The sequence below is a fragment of the Anomalospiza imberbis genome, chromosome 4, assembly GCF_031753505.1.
Source record: "Anomalospiza imberbis isolate Cuckoo-Finch-1a 21T00152 chromosome 4, ASM3175350v1, whole genome shotgun sequence".
Lineage (NCBI taxonomy): Eukaryota > Metazoa > Chordata > Aves > Passeriformes > Viduidae > Anomalospiza > Anomalospiza imberbis.
In genome coordinates, this window is record NC_089684.1 from 22,210,281 (window position 1) to 22,223,919 (window position 13,639).

The 13,639-nt window shown below is 37.9% G+C and overlaps 1 long non-coding RNA gene across 1 annotated transcript in view; it reads right to left on the minus strand.

Annotated features, from left to right (window-relative positions):
• Window positions 1–10,921: 10,921 nt before the first annotated feature.
• Window positions 10,922–13,639, minus strand: part of LOC137472413 (uncharacterized) — a 46,181-nt gene continuing 43,463 nt past the window's right edge. The window contains exon 4 of the long non-coding RNA XR_010998169.1: window positions 10,922–11,398. This is a non-coding gene — a long non-coding RNA (uncharacterized lncRNA). The remainder of the gene's footprint in view (window positions 11,399–13,639) is intronic.

The following is a 13,639-nucleotide window of genomic DNA, read 5'->3' on the forward strand; positions in this document are numbered from 1 at the left end:
TGTATTTTCTTTCAGCGCTACAACTTTAGAAGACAAGAAAAATCTGAAGGGGCATATAGGAGATATGGTGCTTAGGGACATGGTTTAGCAGCAAAACTGGAAGTTACGGTTAAAGGGTTAGATTCAATGATCTTAAAGGTCTTTTCCAACCTAAACAAGTCTATGTTCTCACTAGCAAAGTTAGATTACTTTCATAGTAACTTTCATATTGATTTTGAGAGTTGCAGGGCTCACAAGGGAAATTTTCAGATGTTCTGCAGAAGATGGCTTTGGAAAACATAATTTTGTCAAAGCTGTTTACTAAAAATCTCTAGCATGTCATGATGCAGGACAATGCTGTGAAATTCAGCAGCATTTGTGGCTTGCTAGAGCTCCTCAGGGTCACAGGTCCCACATGCTTCTTAAACACTTGACTGAATTTGACAACAAACGTATCCAAATATTGTCCCAGAACTTTTCAGGTGTTACTCCTGGCTGCATCAAATTGATGCTTGAGACTAATGATACAATAACTGAGAAGAAAGCTCTCATTTCTCATACAGGAAACAACATAATGCAAATGCAAATGAGCCATACAATTAGAAGAGGCAACCAGACAGATGGAAATCAGGCTACAAGTCAGAGAAGAATCAAAGATTTCAGTCTGAAAGGATTAAAGTCACTAAAATGTTTGAAAATCTGTCCATAGGCTTTGAGAATGGTAATAAAAGAAGGAACAGTTTGATCAGGCAGGGAACAAATCAAAGACAAAATGAGGGACATTAAGAGGGATGCTGTGGATTTAATAATCTCACAGATGACTGTTGGTAGAGGATACTACAAACTGCAATCCTGACTGGAAGAGAGGAACAGACTTTTTTGAGAGGGTATACCTAGGGACCACCTAATAGGAATGGACAAGGAAACAAATATTTGTAGTAGGTTACCTGAGAATGCAGTTGGACTTGGAATTATTGGCGTGAAACTGAATATTTTTCAAAAACATGTGGTCCTGTCCTGGAGGGAGCTCATCTCCTTTCTTGAATGAATTCATAGGTAGAACTCAGTTGTTTGAGATATTCTGAAAAAGAATAGACCACTTAATCACAACTCTTCCATCTGGCCTACTGGTTATTAGGAAGAAAAAAAAACTGAGTGAATAGTGCCAGTAAGAATTTAGGCATTTTTTTCAAGGCATTGCAAGGAACAGCAAAAGGCTGAAGCATACTTAGAACACAAAAAAATCTTCTAAATGGCTCATTGGGAACATCACTTAACACCATCCTTTGAACATGCTTTTGGCTTTATTTGTAAAAGTACCCCCAATTAGATTTTAACAGCAATATGGAGCATTACCAAAATATTATCATCTAATAAATACTGATCACAGCAGGAATTTTCTATTGCCATAATTACTCAAGTAAAGACTATTAGCACTGCTTCCTCCCAGCTAAAAACATCAAGCATCTTTTACTTAATTTCATTTGCTTCAGATACTAATAAGTGTCAGCATCTTAATGAATTTATGCTTTTCTTTGTCCAATTTTAAATTGTTCTTTCTTCCCACAAATTAATGCCATATCATCCTAACTACCCTTGTTGTTAAATCTCAGAATAGCAATGCATGCAGCTGTGGAGTGCTAAAGACAGAAACTGCAGGAGAATACTCAAACAAAGTACAAACATCAGAATTTCATTCTTTCACAGTCTCTCCGGGCCACCTGTCAACCACTGTCATTTTTCCCCCTTTTATCAGATCAGTTTTAGATCCAAAGATTGTTTTGGTTCTTGAAGTCTTAAAGACACAAATATGTAGTCAGTATTAGTGTCATGGATTGATGATAGAATAGAAACTGTAGTTTATTTGAACTCTAGGTGAGGCCAAAAATTTTTTTGTAAAAAACATTTTTTCCCTGTCTTGAAGGCAGTGGTGTTAAGTTTACTCCAGGAACAACCATGTAAATATGTTTTGAGCTTTTCAGCAAGTGACATCTTTGGAGGAATTATTCTGTGTATAAAATGTTTCAGTCTTGACACTTGCAAGGGTTCAGTTGTATGCTTACTTAAAAGAAAGAAAAATCCCTAGTGCTGCTACAGACCAGGCCCGAAGCAGGGGAAAAAATGGATTAGTGAGTAATGGCACTCATTTTTTCCTTCCTCTTCTAACATAAACTCATCTTTTTTGAAAGAAAAAATGCATTTGTTTGTTTAAAATCTGTTATCATACCTAAATACCTGGACTTCCATGAAATGCCAGAAATTGTTGCTAGTCTTTCAGGGGCTGTCAAGGGTGGTAAAGATTTACTCCTCTCAATAGTCACGTACAAAGAATTACTGTCTACAGTTGGGATTACAGAGAATAAAACAAAACATAAGCTAACTTTCTTGATTTGAAAGAAAGTTCTAACAACAAACTAGTTCTCACATGTAGGCAGCATGGCAAATACAAGGTGAGCAGTGTCATTTATGAATGGAATTTACAAATTCTTCAAAATCCTTTTTGTCTTCAAGGTAGTGATCATGCACAGTAATTCGTTGAGAACATACATAAGGCACAAGAACAAGAAGGTGTCAGAAGAAACGAGGTTCATCTTTCATGAACTTTGCATGGCTTTCTGTGCATCCACATCACTTTCTACAACCCCAGTCCTCAGTTTTGCATAGAAATATGTATGTAACTAGGCGTTTTATCAAATCTTATCATATGCTTTCCTTTTTGCTCAGTCATGTTCTAGTCCTAGGGAGGAAACAATTTAAAAGGTGTATTCCGCAACCACCAAAATATATATTCAATACATCCAGGGCTGACCACATTCTCTTTCATGAACTCAACATATACTAAGACACTAACCTGTTGCATTGCAACCTCTTCCATCCCAAGCAACACTTGTTTCTGTGCTACGTATTCAATTTAGCATTTAATGAAATACAGAGATGAACACTGAGGTGTCTGACACAGATCATTCAAACAAGTGCTCTTATCTCTGGGCCACAAACACACCCTGTTCCAGCTTTGCTTTTTCTTCAGTACTTTAGGGCACACTGGCCCAGTTTCAACAGAAGACTGGAAATCCAGAGCAGCACCATGATCCAGACTTTTAGGAAGCTGGAGACAAGCTCAATTCACTACAGTTCCCAGCAAGATACAGGATTTCACAGCAATTCCACTCTGTGTAGATTAGGAGTCTTAGCCGGCTGGCTAGTACATGATCAGCATTAACAGCAATGAGACTGACTGAAAAGCATAAATTCTGTTACAGAATTAGAAATTAGAAACATTGTTCATCATACACTAGCTCTCAGGATAATAATTTGGGTTGTAGATCCAAGTAGAAAAGGTTACTTCTCTGATGTTATAAAGCAGTTGTATAATTCCTAGAGAGACACAATTCCACACTCTCCCTACTTACAGCTCTTAGAATTACTTTTATGCCTTCCCTGCTCTTATTAACAACTTTCTAGACCTATTTGTATTTTTAACCACAAATCACATTTGCATTTGATGCAAATGATATTTGCATCATGTAGCTGCTTTTGCTGACCCTTTTAATAGTGTCATGGAAACGCACAAGAAATCTTTAAAATCACACTGGCAGTAATTTTGGATTAGTTACAGTAGGAGTCTCCTAGTCTTCCCAACTGGAGAAGTAGAAGAAATAACCACCTTATCTTTACTAGTATGAAGAGTATTACAAATGCAGTACCTTTTGTTACTGAAACTACTTCTAAATCTAGTCAAACCAATATCAAAGCATTGTAGAAATTACCATACACACTCACTTTAATAACCTCACCATCTATTGCCTTTGACCCTTCAAAAATGAGTAAATAAAACTGAGATGCAGATGCAGACATAAATTAAGAGACCAACTAAATTTTTACAGCACCCAAAAGGTGAGAAGGGATAAACTGAATTCAGATATCCTCTGAATGGAAAATAAAAATGTTCCCATTCAGGGAATATCTATATTCAATATTTTTAAGAATAAAAACCATAACTAATCATCATAAACAGAATAAAAAGTTATTATAAAGTAAACTGAACAGAAAGGTCTCAGCACCAGAAAGGAGACACTTCTGGTGCAATTTCTTGCAGAAAAATCTGTAGAATAAGAAAGGATTCAGTTAATATATTATATTTAAATTTCACTTAGTTTTTCCCTTTAAGAGACAAAATGCAAGCACTGTGTAGTCATCAGACAAAAACAGCTAGTGCACATGAGCATTTAGCTCATGCAGAAAGTTACTTTTGTCTGCAGCAGGCATGGCAGTACAGTGCACATCACACTCTATTCTAGGAACTGTTACAATAGAGCCTCCAAGCTCTCCCTTGAAAGGAAACCAAGACACAAAGAGTAGGTGCTGATGTAACTCTTTTAACAGAAGACATCAGGAATAGTGGGGGTTTTTTTTGGTGGTGGGTTTTTTTGTTGGTTTTTTTTTTTTTTTTTTTTTTTTTTTTTTGGTAGTCCAGCTTTGATACTGAGCACAGACAAAGAAAAGTGTCAAAGAGAAGTAAGTGGTGAAGTTTTCAGTACTACACTGGGCTCCCAGCTCTACCTAGTCAGCAAATTTGGGGCCATTCTATTCTTACATACTTGCTTAATGTGGATGGTTTACACTTTTGCCCCTCTTCTTGAACACCAAGTTGCTCAGCTGATGCCCATTTACTTCCCTGGCAGCTCTTACATCTTACAGCCCTTTTCCACTGGAGTCATTACTATTTCTTACCTCCAGAGCAGAGCTAAGGACCTATCAAGGCTTCTGCTGACAAAAGCAGCAAAACTCATCCTGATCTTTGCCAGAATAAGAGCTGGATGCTAATTACAGACAGTTATTCTGCTGTAGTTCATTCCACAGGAACTACATGAAAAATGGCACTGAACAGAAAAGAAACTAGGCCTTATAATAAGTGTACTCTCAAGAGCTTAGTAGGGCACTCAGGAATCAGAAGACCACTGATTGCAGCTATTTTTCTTTTCACTTATCCCTCACAACCATCTTCCCCCCATCCATATAGCTGTTCAGAAGGCTGTGGTGTAGAGAGTGGATTGGTGCCAAGGGTTAAGCAGGACGCATAAGGTAGTACCCCTGAATTATCTCCAGGCTGTGATTCTTTAACTCCTTAGCAGCACTGACAGCTGTCTTGTGCTGTGCTTCAAGTTCCCCTGTTTCTTTTTCAAGTTCTTATTTACTGGGAACTTCTCAGCCAATCAACTGAAGGAATGAAAGCTGTGAAAAGCCTGTCAATTCAGCCCACTGTGTTGTTTCCACTGGCCAACAATGACAGGGATGGAAATCAATTTAAATTCTGTTTATTTCTTAAATTATAAAGAGGTATTTTATTGTCTGCTCCACTTTCATTGCAAGTTTCCAAATACTGCCTCAGTATTTGTTGTTAGTTGTGTTTCAAGTCTTACAAGAATTTCTGCAAGTAATTGTGTAAGCTGTGTTTGCACAGATCCCCATCCAACAAACTAAACACAAGTGATCATCTTTGGTGCTGAAATAAGGGCCAATTCTAATGATGGATTTGATAACTTATAACCATAGCATTGCAGAAACAAGGTGAACAGCTACCATCATTTCATCCCCTTGAAGAAAAAGAGCTTCATAAATTATTCTTCAACTCCTATCTTCAAACCAGGAAATTTTATTATATACAGCTATGTATGGTTGCCATAGTTGGCAGTTCAGCATGACTTCATTTGCATTAGTTACCAAATATTAAATATTATTTTTTTCTGTCCAATAGTTTAACTTATTGCTTTTCTGCACTGCCCTCTATTCCTCCCTAATTATGTAACTGTGGAGACAGAAATGCATCTCCCATTTGATCCTGTGATATCCTGTATTTGGTCGGCAATGTGTGGCTTCAAATGCAAGACACAAGCTCTTTTCGTTTTAAATACAAATTTTTTATCTTGAATGTGAAAGGGAGCAAAACTACTGCCCAAGCAATCTATGACTGCTAAAAGTCTAAGGTCCTGTTATGTTGACTGGACACATACATGAATAAGTGCTATTCCAGAAAAGATAATTCTTTCCAAAAATGTTGAAAGAGTCTGTATTCCAAAAAATTGTAAGAATTATTTAAATGCAAATATGTTTAGTCTACAAGAAATTATTACAACTTTTAAGAATTCATGCTTTAAAAAAAAAGGTTTTACTTCAATTTCCTGCCATTTTCTGTGGATTAAATTAAGAAAATGTAAAGCCCTACATATTCAGTGTCAAGCTTTTTATGGTCCAGAAATTAAGGGGGTTTAGTGTTCTTTCATGATCTTTGCTTTGTTTAGAGCAAACTGAAGTAAAAACTAGGCTTCACAAACAATAGAGATAGAAGTGGATTCAGATATTGTATGGATCTCATAACTGGAATTTTATGCCTTTCGTGTCACGCACAGAGATGTGGAGAGAAGCCTGAGGAGAGATAAATGAATTGTACAATAAAAACTGAAATAAAATTTCTATCACCACTGCCACCAGCTGAGGTCTCAGGTTTCCAAGGTGATGTTTCTGTATGGTGTACCCGTTGTTTTCCAACATGGGACTGTTCCAGGCAACAATGGTACAAGAAAGGTGAGCAAGGGACAGACTTCAACACTCTACAAGACAAAACATGTCAGATAAGTAACTTCAGACAAGCAAGGCAAATGTTCCCATGTGCACACACAAAGATTCTTCGCTCAGCCCACAGGTCTCTGTGCCACATGCCCGAATCTCCTGCTCAGTCCCTCAAGTTTCACAAAAAGGCTCTGGGTGCTCATTGACATTGTTGTACTTGAGTAAAACAGGCAGCTGAGCATTCTTTGTATTCTTTACCATTTTGTATGGTAACACCATGAGGGCAAAAGACACCTTGAAGCACATGTCTAGGTCACAGCCATTTTGCGTGGTTTTCACATAGGGCTGAATTAACGCTACTAAACTTCCCTGTATGTGAATACTAAAAATGCTGGAACTGAGGGTATATCTATACAGGAAAAATAATTTCTGCTAAAAAAATTACAGAGGAAGAAGGAATTTACATAGAACAGTGAGATTCAGCCTCAATTCAATAAAAAGTTGCTACACATAACACATTGGTAAAGTTAGAGAGGTACTCTGCTAGCTTTGTTAGAACAAATACAAGGGATGTCAGTGCAGCCAGAATGTAACACCTTTAAAAGCCTCCTTAAAGCAAGCAGTGGCTTTTTAATCAAACATTAAATGCTGGGTAATAAAATTCTGGAACAAAGTGACTAAAACAAAATGGATTGGGATGAAATGAGGAGCAGTGAAATGGACTGAACCTTGCCAAATTGATTCTCATTGAAGTCACAAGATGCAGCCTATCAAACCCAGAGTGAGATGGATTGGCTCCATGCCTGAGACAACTCATTGCTTTTGTTAATACAATGATTCATGTGTAATAATAACAGGGAGCACTTGCACGCTGTTTATATTCATATTTTCCAAAAAGCTTTATAAACATTAGTCATTTATGTTACAAAACAAGCATCCAAAGGAAGTGATTATTAGATAAATGCCTGAAGAACACAACCTAGAGGTATTTTCTTTAACCTGTTCTCATGCTTTGACTTTCACATACTTCTTACATAAATCTCTACTGGAAAACCATTCAGATAATTACTGTGAATCACTTTTTATAAATTTATTTTTCTACTTCATCTGCAGAGGTGAACCATTTAAAAGACAGTCTGTCTTACCCCTTTTCAAAAAAATCTTCCTATGAACCAGAGTCATTGCATTTAAACAGCAACAAAGGACAAGCAGTGGGTGACTTTGTGAAAGGTGGCTTCATTCAGAATGCTGTTGCTGTCCTAGTTGGCCTATACATCTCCAAGCACAGCCATCTAGACACCATGGTAAACTTCATTAATAAGAAGACAGGATGTTTCTGCTCTATGTTTCTCACTGCTTTCAGGCAGCTATTTTCAAAATGTTCATATTTAGAGGAAAAAATATACTGCCAGTTTTACAAAAGAGAATAAGTAGCTTGACTATTATTAATCAGAGCTTGGTTGTGGAAGGTCCTTCTTTGAAATTAATTCTGCTACTTTTCCAGAGGCTTGCTTTAGTGGACAGCAGCTACACAGTGAGTTCTGTCCTTTGTGCTTCCACATATCCATCAGCTGCTTCTTCCTCAAGCCTAGCACCTTTGCATTTCCTCAGCTCTCCTTCTCACTCATTAGTACCATTACAGGTGTGTCGAAGGAGCTGGAAGTGCTGCCTTCAGCAAGGAAGTGCCACACACAAGTCACTACAAGAGCAATGGGAATCCAAGCTGCACAATTTATTCACAGTTGTCCATATCGGAGACTTTGAAAGGAATGACTAGGGTGTGTTTTCCCAAGGTGTAAAAACAGACTAACAAAAACAGAACATTTCATCAACTGCCAAAAATGCAGTACTCTCTTCAAAGAAGACCCTGTAGCTCAATTTAGATGCTTTTGAGATTATCTGAATAACTGCTAATGATTTTGTTAATTCCAGGCTCACATACAAACAAGAGCTCCTGAGCAGTTCCTTACACAGTTTTGTTAGCTTCCACTGGACTAACTGCATTGATAAAGGGCTCACTTCAGTGCTCTAAAATCAAAATTCAGACCCAAATGCCTGAAATGAATACCATTACTGAACTGCAAATACTGTCACTCTCCTGAAAATATCACTCTTACAAATGTTTGAAAATACATAATTTCCCCTCTTCAGTGTTTCCCATTGACTCCTCCAACATCTCTTGCAAAATGTCAGCATTCTTCTTCAATGACAGCATATATTTTTTACAGTGTTTGATGTCTTATTGCTGTATTTCTTAATTGATTGTTTTCTTAAAAAGAAACTGTATTGACCTTTAAGAATTAGGTATGACAGACATAAATGTAAACAGCCTCCTGCCCTTCTGAAGTAAATTGTATTTTTTCCCCTTGTCATTTAGTCTGTCTTCAGTTTTCTCTTGTCAATGTAATTCTTAGATTCTTATCCCGAGACAATAACCGTTATGCAGTCAAGGTGTTTCTAGCACAGACTTTGTTTTTCAGATACAAGGCAAATTAAAAGATGAAATTAATCAACCAGCCTGATTATCATAGAATCATAAAGTTGGAAAATACCTCCAATATCAAGCCCAACCATTAACCCAGCACCACTAAGTCACCACTAACCCATGTCACCAAGTGCCACACCTACCTGTCTTGCAAATACTTCCAGAGTAAGCAGTTGGCAATTCTACCACTTCCCTGGGCAACCAGTTCTAATGCTTGAAGAAATTTTTCTTAATATCAAACCTAAACCTCCCCTTGTTCAAGTTGAGGCCATGTCCTCTTGTCAAATCGCTTGTTACTTGGGAGAAGATAATGACCCCCACCTACCTACAACCTCTCTCAGGCAGCAGTAGAGTGGTAAGAAGGTTCCCTCTACCTGAGGCTCCTTTTCTCCAGGCTAAACACACCTCCAGCTCCCTCAGATGCTCCTCATAGAACTTGTGCTCCAGACCCTTCCCCAGCTCTGCTGCCCTTCTCTGGACACGCTTCAGCACTTCCATATCCTTCTTGTAGTGAGGGGCTCAGAACTGAACACAGAATTTGAAATGTGGCCTCCTTGTCCTTCTGGCCACAGACACAAGCCAGGATGCCCTTGGCCTTTTTTGCCCCCTGGGCACAGCTGGCTCACGTTCAGCCACTGATGACCAGCATCCCCAGGTCCTTTTCCACTGGGCAGCTTCACAGCCACTTTGTCCCCTGCCTGTGGCACTGCCGGGGGTTGCTGTGACCCAAGGGCAGGACTCAGCACTTGGCCTTGTTGAACCTCATACAACTGGCCTTGGCCCACTGATCCAGCCTGTCCAGATTCCTCCGCAGACCTTTCCTACCCTCCAGCAGATCGACATTCCTACCCAATTTAGTGTTGGCTACAAACTCCGTTGGGGTGCACTCAATCCCCTCATCCACTTTTTCAATAAAGATATTAAACAAGACAGGCCCAAATGCTGAGCCCTGATGGGAAACACCACTTCTGACCTCCTACATCATAATTAATGAGGGACTAATGGTATATTCTGCCTCTTTTTTTTTTTTTTTTTGTGTTAGTTTTGCCAAATAAAGGGTACATTTATCAATTTCTAATCCATAGTTCTACCAGTTTGGAGACTTATTACTTAAAGCTGTTGCTTGCTTTTAATCTACCATAATGCATATTCCTTATAGAGGAATTACACACTTTACTCATGATGATCATCCTCCAGAAACTTTGAACTACCAACAAAAGGCTGAGAGTTGGGGTTGCTCAGCCTGGAGAAGGATCCAGGGATACCTTATAGCAGCCTTCAAGTACTTAAAAGGGGCTTGCAGGAAAGCTTGAGAGAGACTTCTAACAAGAGTATGTAGTGATAAGATAGGAGGGAATGCCTTCAAACTAAGAAGGTAGGTTTAGATAGGATATTAGGAAGAAACCTTCTGATGTGAGGGTGATGAACTGGAATAGGTTGCCCAAAAAAGCTGCAGATACCACACCCCTGGTTGTGTTCAAGGCCAGGCTGGATGGGACTTTGAGCAACCTGGTCAAGTAGAAGGTGTCCCTGGTCAAGTAGAAGGTGTCCCTGCCCATGGTGGGAGGCTGGTACTAGATGACCTTTAAGATCCCTTCCGACCCAAGCCATTCTATGATTATTCAGTAGTTTTCCTCTACATTTTGTGCTTTCTATAGTTCTGAAAGGCACTGCTAAAATCACTACCTAAAGCCTGCTAAGGATCTAATTTAAAAATTTATCCCAACTAGAAAAATCTTAGAGGATTTAGAAGAAATCATCTTATTTTTATACACTGTAAAAAACTGGTAGCCTGTATTAGGGAGTGATATTTTTCTACAGGTTTTGACACTCTATTGATGTTTTTTTGTTTGGGTTTTTTTTGGGGTTTTTTTTTTTTTTGGGTTTTTTGAAGTCTTACAGGAATGCCTGTATTTTCTTTTAATAATCCAATAAAATACAAACAGGTAAAGTCATGTTACTGCCTCAGTTATAAATGACCAACTCATCATACAACAAAAACCTGCCCTTTCCTATCTCATTAGTTGATACAGAGATAATTCTAAAAGAAATTAATTGACAGCTGCCCCAGTCTTCTTCTACCAGGGCAATTCCTGTGTCTCATTTATCCTAATTTATGACTTCTCCCAAGGGATGGCTGCTTCAAAGATTTCTACAGACAGACTTCTATGTTCTCTCTCTCTCTCTCTGGCCACCCATCCTTTGCAATTCCCTAAACAAGAAAAATCACACCAAGAATCCAGAAGTTAGGATTCTGATCTTAGAAAGCAAAAGTGTTCCAGTGAAAATGCTTCCCATTTGCTTTCTGGTTTCTGAGGGTATGTTTGCAGTTCTTCAAATTGCCTTCCGCAAGACTTTTTTTTAATACTATTTTAATGAAAGAAATTTTAAATCCTGTAAATACCAACACAGCATATAAAGAAAGAACCTTTACTACCAAAAGAGTCAATAAAAACTTTCACGGAATAAAGAGCTTTTCCCTGTGTCTATGGGCCCACCATGTAGGCTTTAAATGGCTGCTTGACTCTTAGAAAACATTGGCTTATAGCAACCAAAATTCACATATTAACTATTCATGGTAATTCACATATGAATTCTTCATATTAACTACCAGAAAAGGTATAAAGAACAAAACACAATTATACAGCTCTATTAATATACAATGCAATTATAAACATAAAAAAAAAAAAGATACCGGTAGTGACAAGATTTGCAGAGAAAGGCAACAATATTTAACAGAAATTAGACTTATGGTGTAGTTTACAATTGGCAAGGTTTAAAAATATTATAAATCCTCTGCTTGCAAGAGAAACACATCTAATACATCTTAACAGGGTTTGGAGAATATAAAGAATGCTTATGTCTTGATTTTTATAAACAACAGTATTAGGAACCTGAGTCCAAAGAAATTATCAGGCCACAAATTTAAGAGACAAGATGGAATACCTTTTTGGGGCTGGATATTATTTACTTTTGGATCTACCAAAAGTATAAATAAAACCACTTTTGCTAGGTCTCATAATGACTATTAAGAATGGTACCCCAAATCTGATCTCCTCAATAAGTTCCCAGGACACAATGGGAATGGCACACTGGGGTAAAGACCATAATACACTTCTTCAGTTCTTTTTATCTCTGACATAGAAAGCTACAGCTAATCATTGTCATGTAGCGGGTTCAGCTTTATCCGTCTTTGTACTGGAAAAGACCTGGTGGCCCGCTCTTCACCCAGAAGCCCAACTTTCAAGAGTCTTATCTATACTTATCTGGAACTATTGAGGCCTCTTTTATTGGATAAAAAAAACAGCAGCAGCATCACTCTATTTGAAACCCTCAGTGGCTATTGAATAACATTTTCATTGCAGTAGAAATTCAGGAGAGTAATTTACTTCATTCAGCTTCCTTTCTTTTAAAAATGGAAGGTTTTTATCTCTAAATCTGGTATCATACATTCTGTGCCAACCTGGAAATACTATGTATAGATTTTAGAATTAGAACTTTTGTATACATGTGCTTTTCAAGACTTAACATCATAGCATTGAAGGAGAGATTTCCACTGGACCAATATTATATATATATTTATAGTAGCACCTTTGCATGAGATTTAGAGCTAGGGCTGGTAACAATTTATAATGACAAAATACATCATAGATGCATCTGAGTCTATGATTCCACTATAGACAAAAGATGCAGAGTATATACAGCAGAAAAGATGATGTCAGTTTTCCATGCCGGGAGACGGTTTCCTGGATTAGATGATTAATTGCATTAGCAAACCATCTTGCAAAAAAAAAAAAAGTGGGACAAAGAGCCATTCTGACAGGAAAGAGCTCAGCACAATGGTGACAACATGCATAGATTAGCATATCAATATTAATTTGTCAGTCATATAAACCTGCAATGCCAGGTTGCACTTTTCTTTATGAAAAGAACAGTTTGTTCTTTTCAAACAAGAGGTGACAGTGGTGAAAAACACAGTTGATTGCTGCAGATTGATGGCAGTTGTGGTGAGGGAGTTGCAACTGGCTAAAGAAAATCCTTTATTAATGTCCATATTATCAAAACACAATTTCCTGACATTATGACTTTGGGCTGCCAGTAAAGAGATGCCACAAGCTGGATAGTATGCAAAAAAAACCCCAGCCTCCAGTGTATAGCCATGAGAAATTCCAATATGTACTTTGGTCCTGAATCAAGACAAAAATATCAACACAGAACTAAAGATTTTTTTTCCCAAGTGGGAATTCTCAAAAGTTTAGATGAAAAAAACAAAACAAAACAAAAAAAAACCCAAACAATAAAAAACCCACCCCCATGCAAAATGCTTTGCAGTATTTCACAAAACAAACAATTTCCACAGTCTGTAACTCTAATGCTTTCATTTAAAGTCTGAAGACATGAGAAGCATCTGGACTCCGTGGTAATGGAGGATGAATAAAAATATGCTGCTGAAAGACAGGGGCCTAAACAAGGCTGCTCTGTGTTGACAGATAAAACTGCATCCATCACTGTGGATGCCTGTCGAAATTCATCATTATACAAGCTTTAATATAACCACAGACAAAAGCAGTGTTTCAGTCCTTCCTCCTCTGCCTCATCCCCTAAACA